The 15678-nt window shown below is 43.6% G+C and overlaps 1 protein-coding gene across 4 annotated transcripts in view; it reads left to right on the top strand.

Annotated features, from left to right (window-relative positions):
* sipa1l3 (signal-induced proliferation-associated 1 like 3) overlaps window positions 1-15678 on the top strand; it is a 120202-nt gene that overhangs the window by 36315 nt on the left and 68209 nt on the right. For all 4 annotated transcript variants that reach the window (XM_072695540.1, XM_072695538.1, XM_072695539.1 and 1 more), the window contains exon 2: window positions 5671-5780. The gene's annotated coding sequence lies outside the window, so the exon portion shown is untranslated. The remainder of the gene's footprint in view (window positions 1-5670; window positions 5781-15678) is intronic.

Below are 15678 nucleotides of genomic sequence, written 5' to 3'. Positions count from 1 at the left end.
AGGCCGACAGAGTGCAAATAAGTCACTGAATCTCACACACACACACACACACACACAAGCTTGTTGAATATGCACAGCCTGTCGGCGGTGGAGTGTATGAATAATTCACCCCTATCAAGAGCTGGTAGGGTCCCACTGCTGTTTCCCCACACACACTCTGTTACTGATCACCCTGTAGGATTACACTGGTGTGGTAGACCAGCCCACGGTCGGTTCTTCAATACTTTATGCTTCCACTAAGCGCTTAAAGGGGAGAAATGTGCAGCTGTAGTGTGTGTGTGTGTGTGTGTGTGTGTGTGTGTGTGTGTGTGTTGCTCTGAAACACTGCTGACTAAAGCAACAATAATGAACAGCCTGTGGCTGGTAGTTATATTAGTACACTCAGAGTAGGCAGGATTACCGCAGCATAGATTGGTGGGTAGCTATAATTAGTGCTGTCATTAGTCACAGTGTGCTGCAGGTGAACCTGTATATGAGGCAGGGCTTGCCAAAGTGATCCCACAGGGACTTTCTGACGTGGCCCTCTAGGAGGTAGCCCCCACTTCCTCAGCCAGTGAGAATGAGTTTTTACATATCGCTGCTGTCCAATGAAAAAACATGTATCTCCATTTTTGGCTTTGGTTTTTGGTTTTGTCCATCCTTTGAACCCTGTAGCTGCTGGATAAATGGACCAATAGAAATGCTCCAAATTGACATGGAAAACAATTCTTTCAAATGCTCCATTGAAAGGTAAGAAGGGTTTTTCCTCCTCCTGTAAAGTTACTGTTTTGAATATACATGGTTTTCATTGGACAGCAAAGATATTCATTTTAAAATTTTCTCATCACTAGTGTTCTCTCTCTCTCTCTCTCTCTCTCTCTCTCTCTCTCTCTCTTTCATGCTCCCTCTGTTGTGTTTCATGATGTGTGTGTGTGTGTGTTGCAGTATTTGGGGCTGTGGCTGAAAACCAGCTGATCCAAAAAGCCACAATCTGAATGACTACAGGGGAGGAGAGGAAGGAGGTGTGTGTGTGTCAGTGTCTCACTCCTTCTCTTTCATTTCCTCTGTTGTCGGGTCTCACGGCTGTGCTGATAACCTTTCCAGTGTATTTCTCTAGCGCTGAGAACAGCTCTAGTTCACCACTGACTCAACCGACCTTTGTTTCACCTGATCAGCGGTCATCCTGAGCTGCTTCAGTTCATTTGTATAATTCTTTGCCCCACCCACACGAGAGAACGGCCTCATCGCGTGGGAAACCAGACTGCAGAGGTAGATGCAGTGTGTAAAGATGTCAAAGTACAGCATCTACCATCAGAAAACGACTGCACCAGGTAAATTCTCATGGGAGGTGTGCCGTCTCGCCCTGATGTTTACTCTGACTGCAAGGCTTTTATCCTCCTTGCTCACCTCCCAGTTAAATCAAGCTCTTTCTGATGGTAGATGCTGTACTTGCACATCAACTAAGCAAGAGCTACCTGTAGGTCCCGTGATGACGTTTTCATTTGACTGTCGGAGATTAAGGGTGGGCGATATGGTGAAAATCCAGCACTTCATATCTTCGATTGATTCATTTGCATCTCCAACCTTCTTTCTAAAGGCCTCAAAGAGGTTCTTTAGGATCTAGACATGGTGATGCCTCTCTCTTTGACAATCAAGGTGGGTCCTCGGTAGGACTGTCCTATGAAACTCCAGCAAATTATTCACACCAGGCTTACCAGGCTATGTGGTGATACCATTTTCAGGACACACCCCCCCTCCCTCTTTGTATGTCTGCTGAACTGTGGATAACTGCACTGGCTGCATTTCTGGGTCGGTTCCAAAGGGTCCTTCACTTTGACCTAGTGGTCGAGAAATGCATGCCTGTTTTGCATTTACTGTTTTTGTGATGTCACATAGCACAACGCATTTACCTATATTCACCCGTTTAGCCTGCCGAAGGTTTGGATGTGATTGCATGCAGCCAGATTAGTACGTGATTAGTTACTTATGGCACTCTAGCTCATCAGCTTATCCTAAAAGGTACTGGATGGAGCCTTCATCAGCCTGAAGAACACTGCTCCACTCCTCCACAGCCCAATGCTGGGGGTGGGCTTTGTGTCCCCAACTCTTGGCATTGAGCATGGTGACCTTAGGATGAATTTTATTGGCCGGTGCATTTCTATTGTGATATACAAACTGGGTGTGGACAACAGTGGGTCAGCAGTGCACCTTAAAGTAGCAAAATTAACCAATTGAACAGGATGTCTGGATACTTTTGGTGGTGATATCTCTCCCTATCCGACCACACAAACCTGGCTGGCACCACAGTGTTGCTTTTGTGTACCTGTATGTGTGAGTGTCAGGGTCTTTAGAGTTAATGAAGCTGTTTGAGTTGGATTCTGCTGTTGTTTTCTAACACTGGGGTGAAAAGTAACCAAAAGCATACTTCAAGCTTAGAGAAGACAGACCTGTTTTCATCCATTTTCCATATGAATTACTGACTCTTTATCTTCTTATCTCGTCCCTCCTGCTCTTAGCGGCCTACTGCCTGCCAAGTTATTAGCTAAAGCTATTAATCGGTGCTAAATGGAAAACATGTCAGCATGTGAGCAGGAGAATGTACATCTGCTTGGGCTGAAAGACCATCCACGAAAACCATTCAGATCTAACCGGCAGACCTTAAAGCCTCAGTCAGCTGCCGTCCTTCTGCCCAGCAAAGTCAAAGCGACTACAGTAATGTGGGCACTCCGAGTAAAGCAATGGCTCCCCTCTGCCAGCGTCCCCTCTTTCAGCTCTCCAGATAAGCTTGGATCTCTTCCATGAACGCCACGTTAATCCCTGTTAAACTCCCCCAAAGTTGCAGCCGAGTTGCTTTTCCAAGGAAGTCTGGGGTGGATTTTTAATTAGGACTTTTTAATCTGTGATTGACCTGCTGCTAATCTACAACGGGAGACTGGATAGAAGGAGAATTTCCCACGCGAGGACCAGGAGGGAGTGAGGGTGGGCGATACGTCAAGATTGTAGCATCAAAATACCTAAAAACACACAGTTTGTATCGTGGTGTTTTACTAAACTGTTGGAAACAGCAGAGACACATTTAAGAAAAGGCTGCAGCTTACTCTTGGACGATGCGTGGAACTATGCATGGAACCACATTATACCACAGTATGCATAGACTGCCACTATGACTCACTGATCACTGGATCACCAGATCGCCAGCCTGCCATCTGCAGCCAGAACCTGAGAGTGCACAATTGTCCTTGCTCTATGCCCACATTACTTTGTGTGATGTAGGCCGGCATGGGCATCTGCTAGTCAATGCATCAGAGCTGAGTACCCGGTGCTTCCCTCCGAGCGCATTGGCTGCAAGATGACGTTGCAGCGGCAGCAGTTCAAAAACAGGTGGTGGCTAGTTGCGCATGCGTCAGTCCTAACCCTCCCAGTGACAGGAGCATAACATGTGAAAGGGGGGAGAGTACTAACGAGTGGGCTGGGTAATTGGCAAGCTAAAATTGGGGAGGAAAATTGGATAAATTTCATTTTTTTAAATTTGTTCATCACCATGTTCTTGTCAATACACAGCCCTATAGTGAATTTCTTGAAGTATTGTGATCACCTTACATATAATACTACTAGTGCGTTGACCCTTCATCTGGACATACTCGTCTATTTCCTCCCTTCTAGAGAATAGATCCTGTGTTCCTGAGTTGCATTAGCCCCAGTGTTCTTCCCCACACTGAAAATCCATGTGAAGTTCTGAGCGTGTGTGGTTAATTAGGTGGTGGTAATGTGTTCCTATAGGCTGTAATTGAAATGAATGCTTTTCATCATAACACTGTGTGCCCTTGTTTATTCATACTTATATAGTATACATTCTGTTTGGATGGTGCTACAACAGGATGACTGTCAGTACACTTGGCTACCATGGTATATCACTGATAAACACTGCACTCATCAGCATAATGGTCCTTAAATGGTCCAATTGCTGAAAGATTCTTTGGGGAACAAAAAATGGTTCTTCTCTGAGTCATTGCCCCAAAGAACCCTTTTTCCTTGAGGCTTTTAATTTCATGACTGAAGCTTTTTTTGTTAATATCCACGCTTGCTTTAAGATAATGGCAGACAAGACTGGAATTTAGTCTCTGGTGGTTGTTTACTGGCTCGCTGTAATTGGTCTTTGTTCTAGACGTTCTGAACATGGCTGTGATCTACTCAGAAAAGGATATTGTGACATAGTGCATCATATTTTCATTGCCTACCTCCAAGACCCTTTTTCTGAGCTGAGACACTCAGGCTGGGTCTGACGGACCCCCGCCCACCCCACCCCCGGCTACATGGCGTTACCCTTCATCAGCAGTGTCATCAGTCCTCATTAGACTGTCACTGGCGTTCTCTGGTTACCGGAAGGCCCTGTAAAGTTTGGGACCCCCGTGGCCTGCTCTCTTATCCTGTCCGCTCATAATGTTGAGGAAGTATATACTTGGACACAAATGAAATCTCCAAGGAGTCGGTAGGGAGTCCACTTAGTGACTGCCAGCACTGTGCTGTACATACATATACATATATATATGTGTATGTATGTATGTGTGTATGTGTGTGTGTATTTACACCAAAATCAGTCATTTTGGACCTTGTACTGAATAGAGTGATTGTTTTTTTTGTTTTTTGTTTTTCTGCTGCTCTTCATCCAATTCAACCAGTCCAATTACACTGTTAATAAGGAAACCTGCAGCTGATAATTAAGCACTAACAGCATCCTCCGTATGATTATTGTTATCGCAATACCAAAATGTAACACAATACGCTAAAATATCGTCATATTGCCCAGCTCTAGTTGCTTATATTGCTTGCAGCATCGTAATACATCACCATATATTATTATATCGTAACCCCTGTATCATAATACGTATTGCATCGCCAGGTTCTTGTTTTTTTGCCCCAGGAAGTTAAGCTCCGATCTCAGTGACATGGGCCCTTTAAGACTTAACTGGCCTAATGCAATGAGTGTGTGAAGAGTGAGCGAGAGAGAGAATGAGCGAAGGAGGAGCTCGGAGTCTAATTTGAGTGCGGCCCTCCAACCTTCTACTCCTCTCCAGCGTGACTTGAATTTAATGGCATGCTCTTTGCTGACAGCTCACTGATTGGCTTCAATGAATGTGTTCAGCACTGGGTATGACCCCATTCTGTACATGCGCCACGTGCACTCAGTGTGTACTGTATGTATGTATGTGTGGGTGGGTGTGTGTCTGTGTGTGTATATGTGTGGTGGAGGGGCTGAGAAGCAGCAGCTGTGGGGATGTAATTCACTCCTGCAGGCTGTCATCATTACCAGGCATCCTGCAGAGAGGGCACAGTGCAGGACCTGAGGCTGTATGCTAAGGGAAAGTAAAGTCACTAAAAACTGGACAATAACAGTGGCCTTCTAAGTTTGAGTGAAGTTGTGGGGAAAAAAATAGGACGCTCCATTAAAACGTGGCTAAAACATGTGGCTTTTTTAAACAAATTTAGTCTTGCCCTGATGTTTCCTCCTTGCACACCTTCCATGTACTGCAGTCTCTTTCTGGTGGTTGATGATGTACTTTGACACTTACTTGAGTTACTTGTAGGTCAATTTTTTTTTACAACCATAGACTCTACATGTGACCGACAGATATTGATTGATTATTGAATTATAGATCTGGATGTATTAACTGCATGTCTTTGTTCTTGCAGGTACCTTTCATGAACACAACAGATTCTCCTCCCCCGCCCCTGCGGTCCACAACTAGAAGAGGCAGAGCTCAGTGAGCCTATGTGCATTACATTCCTAAAATTCCAAACAGGTGAGTAACTTACTTTGTCACATATGTAACATGTTTGCGTGCGACAAAAGTTCTCTGTCCATTCGGATATGCCCACGCTGTTCTGAGTACTGTCTTTCAGTTTGTGTCAGTAAGCTAAAATGTATGGGTGCTAAGACGACCCTTTTAGAGTTTTTATATAGCACAAGTAGGTGCAGGTAATGCTTTGTCAGCCCAAAAACGTATATGAAATATAGAAATGGGGACTGTATCTAATTAATTTAGCTTTTTAGTAAAGTATACCTTTTTCTGTTGTAGTCCAGAACATAGAGGTCAGGGCCAAGACCAGGACACATGCGGTGTAGACCATAATAATGAATGTAGATTTGCTTAGTTCAGTTTGACTTTGTACTTTCTACTTGAGGTAAGACAGACAAAACAACACTGAAACCAAGACAAGACGGAGTCAAGGCAATATGGAGGCGCAGAGACGAGACTGAGTCAAAACAGTGTGAAGACTGAGTCAAAACAGTGCAGAAAGCAAGACGAGACTGAGTCAAAACAGTGTGAAGACTGAGTCAAAACAGTGCAGAAAGCAAGACGAGACTGAGTCAAAACAGTGCAGAAAACGAGACGAGACTGAGTCAAAACAGTGCCTAAACTGAGACGAGACTGAGTCAAAACAGTGCCTAAACTGAGATGAGACCGAGTCAAAACAGTGCAGAAAACGAGACGAGACCGAGTCAAAACAGTGCAGAAAACGAGACGAGACTGAGTCAAAACAGTTTGAAGATAGACAAAACAGTGTCGACATGGAGTCAAAACAGTGCAGAAACCGAGACAAGACAGAGTCAAAACAGTTTGAAGATAGACAAAACAGTGTCGACATGGAGTCAAAACAGTGCCCAAACTGAGAGAAGATGGAGTCAAAACAGCGCCCAAACTGAGAGAAGATGGAGTCAAAACAGTGCCTAAACCGAGACGAGACCGAGTCAAAACAGTGCAGAAACCGCCATGAAACTGAGTCAAAACAGTGCAGAAACCGAGACGAGACTGAGTCAAAACGACCTAAACATGATTTTTAATCCTTAGTAGTAATCATAATAAACTGAATGTATCAATCACTCGATGGATCTCACAGTAGTTGATCAATTAATTGGTTATTAGAATAATGATCAGCCTTAGAGTTTATCACCTGCCTTAAAGGTGAATTTGGGTTAGATAAGGACCTGTGGAGAACAGGGCAGAGTATGGAGAATGGTCGTGAGAGAGGAGTGAAGAACAGCTCTGTACATGGCCCGAGTTGGACAGGAAGGTTCGGTGTTTTTTGGCTAAGAAACTGGAGGCAGACAGCTGGAGGAAGTGGCCTGGATCCCTGCATTCTTGCTCTGGGTCAAACATGTGTCTGAGAGAACCTGCCAGACTCCGAGTATCTGGAGATTCTCAGCACAGTTCAAAACAATGAGCCCGCATGACTCTTGACTGGCTTGACTGGACGCATTATTAAACTGAGTCACTCTGATGCTAATCTCGCTCTTGGTCGTTCAAAAGGATCTTGCACTTTATCTGATACAGTTCGAATTCCTGCACATTCAGCGCATCAGCGCTTCAAACAGGAGAAGAACCACTCGTTCACTGAGGCCAGAACAATAGCTCTCTGTTCCAAGAGCGAGAAATGGATCCTGTGAACCTCCTCAGAGAAGAAACAGGGAGGCATGGAGATGCTGGTTTGTCCTCTTGACTCATGGAAGAGTTGAACCCTTATGGGTAGAGGAGTCTGATTGTAGTGGGTGACAATGCAGACAACCAAACATGGTTTCAATGGCTTTCAACACTGTCATTTCTTCATTTAACCCTTTGAACCCTAGGCTTAATTTTAGGTTTTCAATCATTTAAAAACCTGTTATTCACTAATACTACAGTGAATTATTCAGTATCTGCTATGAATTATTCTGTATCCACTATGAATTATTCAGTATCTGCTATAAATGATTCCATTTTTCACTATGAATTATTCAGTATCTGCTATAAATTATTTAATTTTCACTATGAATTATTCAGTATCCACTATTCAGTATCTACTGGTAATTGTTTTTAGTATCCACTGTGAATTATTCAGGAACCACTGTGAATTATTCAGGAACCACTGTGACTTATTCAGTTTCCACTATTCAGTATCCACTATAATTTATTCAGTATCTTCTATGAATTAGTTATGATTCATTATGAATTATTCAGTGTCTACTGTGAATTATTCAATATTCACTATTTAGTCATAAATTTAGTTTATAAATGCTATTTAGTTTATGTATTGTTCACCATCATTGAAGACACTTGATACTGACTTTTACATAACTGATACTGAATAGTGAATACTGAATCATTCATACTGGATACTGAATAGTAATGAATTATTCAGTGTCTACTGTGAATTATTATGTATTCACTATTCAGTATTCACTATTCAGTATCCACTATGAATTATTCAGTCCCTACTATGAATTATTCAGTATCAGTAATAAATTATTCAATACCAATTCTGTATCAGTCAGTATCAAATGGCTTCTATAAATTATTTGGTATCTAAAATAATTATCCAGTGACTAGATAGTGAGAATTGTTCACTATCCACTATGAATTATCAAGTATCTACTATACAATATTTAGTTTCCATTATAAATTATTCTGCATGTACTATTAATTATTCGGTATCCGCTATAAATTATTCAGTAAATATGTCATTTGTGTTTGACTGGAACTGAAGTATGGGCTCACATACAGGCCTTTAGGTTTTAAAGAGTCAAATAAGCTGGCATCAGGTTTATGTAGCTGTCAGAGATTACTTTAAAAGTTTGAGAGCTATGCCAGAGTGGAAGACTCCCTTTCCAAAAATGCCACAGTCTGGTTTTATCAGGGTGTAATGACTTCTGAGATCTGCAAAATCAGCAGAAATGAGTAGCAACTAAAAATGTGCCGTATGTAAACATGTAAGTGCTTCAGTTGTTTTCAGTTTATTAGAGCGTGTAACATCATAAACGTACAGTATTTCATAATCCAGCACTAGTCACAAGCGAATATACACTTTATATGATGGAGTGTGCCTTTCCTTTCCTCTCCACTTTTCTCATTTTAGTATTTTTGCCAGCTCTAGTAGTGCTAACGTACACCCACCAGCCATAACATTAAAACCACCTGCCCAATATTGTGTAGATCCTCATTGCATTGCCAAAAACAGCTCTGAACCTACAAGACATGGACTCCACGAGACATGTGAGGGTTTCCTGTTGTATCGGGAATCGACATGTGTGAGGTGGGGCCTCCAAAGATCACATCTATATGAGGACCTCTGAAACCTTGTTAGTGGGATGGTGCAGCAGACAGTAATCTAATCTAATCAACCTGAGTGACGCCAGCACCTCAACCTACACGTGCACATTAAGCGCGTGTGTGTGTGTGTGTTTCTTCACGTCAGAGTGCATCATATCTGCAGCATGGGCTTTGTCAAATCGGTCATGCCTGAGAGGTGACCTCAGTTCTCTTCTGGATCTCACTGATAGCGCTCTCTGCAGTGAACACTGCGATGCTGTTCGCTGTTTATTTTTTTAAAGGGCTTGTAGAAAGTCAGTTAAACAGCATGTAGGGGCTGTTTTGGTGAGTGTCTGCTAAGTGTGCATATATGTGTGTGTGTGTGTGTGTGTGTGTGTGTGTGTGTGTGTATGCGTGTATGCTTAAGACACTGCCTGAGGCAGGCCTTGCACATCAAAGCAGAGGTCAAACTCAGAAGTCATCCTTCTATCTTGTAGCCCTCATTTTTTTTCCCCTTAGCCCTCAGTTTCTGAACATTATCTCCCTCTCCCCCCAGCATTCCTCTACAAAGTGAGGGTATTTTCCGAATGAAAGGAACAGCAATGTTCCTTCATGAATGTGAAGTGAATGTCCACCAATCAGCATACTGCAAACGACCCGTCCTGTGGCACCAACACATTAGCAGAAGCTCCTTTAAGTCCTGTAGGTTGTGAGGTGGGGCCTCCTATAGATCACATCACCGAGCCTTGTGGGTGGTTTACCGGTTGGTAGGTACTGAACACCGCATACCAGGAACAGCCTACAAGACCAGCCTAGCCATCGTTAGCCTGTTTAGACCTGGCATTAACGTGAGTTTGGTGAACGAAATGTGTTAAGTTTTCACTTTCGGATTTGCAAACGCCTCTAAGATGCATTATGATTGGATTGCGATCGGATCACTCGGACCACATTCAGAGGTGGTCAGAGACGGATCTCTGCAAGTGGAAATGCAATGCATTTTCTGTGATCGGCTTCCGTCAGGCAAGTGGAAATTCGTCCGTTGAATAACGTAAGTATAAGTAATAATTACTGTGGCTCTCCCTCATTATCTCTCGCTGTGCTTATTTACCAGTAGATTGTGCAGAGCTTGTCCCCTTGCAGTTTAAATAGTCTGCTGCACTTTCTGATAGAGCTGTTCTGGAAATGCGAGAACCATGTATTGTTCCACCACGCTGTAGAACCTCCCAAAGCAGGACGACTTCGCTGAGAAATCGTTGTTAGCTCTGGTTGGGCTGGGGACACATTTTAATGAGTGGTGTAAACAGAATCCGGTCAAAGTAGATCCAGAAACTGTCCCGATGCAAAACGCATGTTAATGCCAGGTGTAAACAGGCCTTCCGATTCTTGCGCTTGTCCGTCATTCCTGCTCCCAACACCTCAATCAGAACGGTTCCTTCACAAACGTTACCCTAAACCACAGCCATGCTAACTGCACCTCCTGCTAACTGGTGCTGGTGCTACTCGCTGCCATTCATGTGTAGCCACATCAGCATGTGTTTAGTCAGACTGCTCCTTTAAGTGTAGCCTAGGCATTTTAGGTGTGTTTCCTATTCATTGAGAATTCACAATGACTGCTTTTATTCGAGGCCCTCAAACAGCATATTATCTTATCATGGAGATCAGCTGCCCACATGCACTCGCCATGGTCCTGCCTGAGAAGTGCTGAACCCAGATCAGGGTGTAACAGTCTAGTCCCCTTCCCAGAACTCCAACTGCACCTCCCCTCCCCAAACAAACACCACGCACACACCCACATCCACCCACCCCAGGGGCTGAGACCTCAGTACACTTTGTTCCCATAACAAGAGCCTGGCCCCGCCCCTGATTAGCATATGAGAAAGAAGATCCTCCTCCTGGGCTTTCCTGCGGTGCTTTAACATGCACATACATGCTGGCTCTCGCGCACACAGACACACACACTTGTTTTGATACAGTGTCGGTAGGATGTGATAATATATGTGCCATATTATATTAGATTGTATTATATTTACAGTACTGTGCAAAAGTTTTAGTCCCCTGTGAAAGTGTAAATGAAAAAGCTCCTTTTCTGGGCAGTTAGTGTTTACATTTATATATTTAAATAAATGCAAAAAAAAAAAAAAAAAAAAAGCTCTCCTCATGAGAGTCTAGCATTATTTATATATTTATTTATTTATTACTTAATATTTAGTTATGATCCAACACCTGGTTGGTTAAATCTGAGCTTAATGATGTGAAATCAGGTGAGCTGGTGATGGAATTGAACACGTTCACATGCTGACTGGGGGTGTCCAGGAATCTATGGCCATGGTATTTACACTGTTTTTAAGGGTCAGAGGTCTTGGAATAGTGTGTTGGTCTGTAAAGCTCTGGAACGAAGTCAGCACAGCCCTGCCCTGAGGAGCCTCTAATATTTTCATTTCAGCACTGATCTTCTGGGCTTGGCTCTAATCTCGCTGTAATGGCTGCCCCCTAAGTCTGCAATATATCTTCTCTCTGACTAGAATAGCTTTTGGTATCTGCGAATCATGCCCAAAATCTTTCCTGTGCCCTCACTACAAACTTTACCTTCGGTGTCACATAGCACAGTACTAAACAGCAGCAGCAGCCGCCGCCATCTGGACAACTAGTATGAGCTTCCATTGCTTCTCGGCTGCATTAGCCTCCTAACTGATGAGACACACATTTTATTTGTTTGAAGATTTGAACTGTCTCTTCAAGAAGCAGCTCATGTTCTGAGCCGGTAGGCTTTTTAGGCCTCTCCCAGACTGTCAAAGACAACCCTGTGTGCATTACGATCAGAGTTAAGCAGCAAATCTGCGTTGTCGTCCGCTTACTCGGAGAAGACAAGCTGAGAGGTTGTGCCGTTAATGGCCATAATCTAGAGTCTCATTCATTAACCAAAAGCCATCTGAAACCAGACACTCTGAAAGAGGGCCACTCACAGCCACTTTTTACAATATTCATGCAGCGCAGTAGCGTTAATGGCTTTCGTTCTCTGAGCTGCTCTGTATCTGCTACAGTGGATCACAGTGTACATCTGCACAGAATCTCAATGAGCTTCAGTGCACACTCTGTTCTCAGCTGTGGTACTGCTAATATGTAAAACGTGTGTGTGTGTGTGTATATATACATTTTAATGACTGGTATAAATGACATATATACATTTTAATGACTGGTATAAACAGAATCCAGTCAAAGTAGATACAGATACTGTCCAGAGACAAAACGCATGTTAATACCAGGTGTAAACAGGCCCTCAGATTCTTACGCTTGTCCATCATTCCTGCTTCCAACACATGGACCAGTTATTTTCTGAATTAAAGGAGCAGTTCCTTCACAAACGTTAACCCAAGGTAAATGAAAGCACATAGTGAGGTGTGTTGAAAACGCTTGTGGGGCGTTCCCGGAAAGCAGTGGATAGCAGTGGAAACAGCAACAGGGTCATGGGCACCTGAGGATCGCATCATCCATGGAGGTCCCACCTCAAGTTTATAGAACTTAAAGGATCTGCTGCTAACACTGTGGTGCCAGATACCACAGGATGTCTTTAGAGGTCTTAAACATGAACCTATTTCCACTATGCCCAATGCTAGGCATGGGCTAGAGGGGTTCTCTGGAATGAGGGTGCTCCAACCAGTACTTTTGGGATGAGTTGGGGATGAGGTGGGGTGGTGATCATCCATCATCCTGACCTCACTAATGCTACTGTCACTGAATGCAAATCAGATCCTCATAGCAGTGCTCCAAAATGTGGTAGAAGGCCTTCCCTGGACAGTGAAGACTTGCGTTACTCACACCAAAGTAAATTCCTGTAACAGCAACAGTAAATGAGTAGGTGTCCCATGTAGTGGATGACCTTCATGGAAGAGTAAGCGGTTTTCAAAAGAACATCTAAACAAGGCTGGTATGATTTGGAAACAAGTCCTGTGGACTGATAAAGCTAAAATAGAGGTTTGAAAGGTATGTTTGAAGAAAAGAAGGGTGGAGAATTACCTCCAGTTGTCCATCCATCAGAATTTGGCCCTGGTTAGAGCTGCTCAGATCAGATGTCTGCACATTTTCCTGCATTTGTTTTGTGTGTTTGCATGCACTCATGGATTTTTTCCATCCTCTTTCAAAAGGAGAAAAGGTTCTAATTTAGTCCGGCCAAGTCAGGCGATGCTCAGCCTTCGGTGAACAATTTTTAATTACCGCATTCCACAGCGTGTAATTATGGGCTGTTCCGTGTTGTCATGGAGAGTTGCTCTAAAATCCTCTAGAACCCTCACACGGAAGAGCAAAGTGCACATGCCAAGAACCAACCACTCTCAAAAACAGTGTCCAGAACCTTTTAAGAGCTTAAAAAATCTTCTATTGATTTAAAGGTTCCTTACTAAAATGGGAAGATCCTTCATTCTCATACTACAAAAATCTCAATAACAAAAAAATATATCTAATTTTTATTAGATCCAAAAGTGGTTCTTTTATGGCATCACACATCAACTTGTTGTAGCACCTTTGTTTTTAATGTGTAGATTTACCCGAATTTCTTAGCGTACCCTCAAGTCAGCCGAGATGCATTTATCTAGTTTGGCTCTGTATAATGGAAGCTCATACCCTACCAATTAGCATGGTGCTAACTGCAGGCCTAAGTCATCACACACTCCCCTCGAACCAATAGATTCCCTGATATGGTCTCTGGCACTGTATGGGACTCTGGGTCCTTTTATTGTTGTTTTAAGCAACTCCCTAAAAGCAGGAGGAAGAAACACTGAGAGGAACTGAGACTCAAAAGGGGAACATCTCCCTCTGCACCAGACAATGAGTGTCATGCGGGCCTATCTTTAACTATGTTATATTAAGGACGCTGTAATACATTTTTAATACATTTCCAGACATAGCACAGTCTATAGTGTAACGGCAGTATGGGTGTTCGCATAGCCTTGAAAAGCAGTGTTGGAGAATGTGCTTAACGGAAATATCTCTTCTGGAGAATCGCATATAATGACCCGATCGGTCAGCAAGACAACGCAAATCAGGTGATGACTGTGTGGGTTGAGTATTTTGAAGTTTATCTTCTTAAAACTGGCCTATTGGCATGGATTTGCTATTTTGGAAAGGGAAGTAGTGGCACAATCTAGCATTATGGTTTAGAAACAGGCTACAGCTGACTAGCATTTATCTTTACACACAGATGTGAGAGAGAGAGAGAGAGAGAGAGAGAGAGATCAAAGAAATTACATTACTTGCATATATCGGTAAGAGCAACTCACAGGAGAGGGTGACCGAGACGGAAGGAGACAGGGATGGACAGATGGACGGAAGGACACAGATGGGCAGACAGGCCGAAGGACACAAAGATTGACAGACAGACAGAAGAAGACAGAGATGGACGGAGAATGACGTGGGCATGCAGACCGGACGAGACAGAGATGGACAGACGGATGGAAGGAGAGGAGGTGGACGGACGGGCGGAAAAAGACAGAGATGGGCATGCAGATGGAAGGACAGACAGACAGACAGAAGTAGACAGACCGACAGCCCTGACAGATAGACATGGACAGAGAGCAAGAAAGAGAGAGAGACATATTTGGACAGAAACAAAAAGACATAGACCACACAGACACACAGGGACGGAGATAAACACAGTAAGATAGAGAGATAGAGAGAGAAAGAGACAGACTGAGTCATGGACTTCGGATGGACTAAGATGGACAGACGGACGCAAGCAGACTAACGAAGATGGACGGACAGAGACAAAGGCAGTCACAGGAACTTCTGAATGATGAGTTTTACTGTAAGCCTAAGTGCTGCAGGTGTTCTGGAGATTGGACCTGTGTCTTATAAAAAAAGTTGGTCTCCACCCGATGCCACACATGCACCATCATGTATGTCTGTTGTACATGTGTACACACACACACACACACACACACACACACAACATGAGCACAGAAAGACAAAACACTCAGTGAAGCGAGTAGAGCTGACCTGATCAGTATTGACTGATAGGTCTGTATCAGCTGTGTGTGTTTGTGTGTGTGTGTGTGTGTGTGTGTGTGTGTGTGGTTGAGTATAACAATGCACCCCTTCGCTCTAGCCCTGGCATTATATGATTGTGACAGAGACAAGGGGACACATTCATTTTACGTGTCCCTCGTACATTACACTGCCTAATCTTTTCCGTGTGTGTGTGTGTGTGTGTGTGTGTGTGTGTGTGTGTGTGTGTGTGTGTGTGTGTGTGTATACACTGTATTAGGGGTACACGCAGGCAAGAGCAGCAGCTGTCAGCTCACACTCATCAAACACTGTGCGACTCTATTGTCTGAGGAGACAGTGTGGAGGTGCCTGAGGGCAATGTCTGACACACACACACACACACACACATACACACACACACACACACACACACACACAGAGAATAGCGTCTACCGTTATTCTGCACACGGATGTTATTTTACACCACTGTGTGTTCAGTAAACTCAGCAATGTAGACTGTGAGACATCCCCCCCCCCCACCCTCCCTCTCTCTCTCTCTCTCTCTCTCTCTCTCTCTCTCTCTCTCTCTCTCTCTCTCTCTTTCTGTCCCCTACATTTCTCTTTCTCTGTCGGTTGCTCTCTCTCTTTCTCGCTTTTT

The sequence above is a fragment of the Salminus brasiliensis genome, chromosome 13, assembly GCF_030463535.1.
Source record: "Salminus brasiliensis chromosome 13, fSalBra1.hap2, whole genome shotgun sequence".
In the NCBI taxonomy this organism is placed as follows: Eukaryota; Metazoa; Chordata; class Actinopteri; order Characiformes; family Bryconidae; genus Salminus; species Salminus brasiliensis.
Note: the sequence above shows the minus strand (reverse complement) of the source record. Positions and strands in the feature narration are given on the sequence as shown.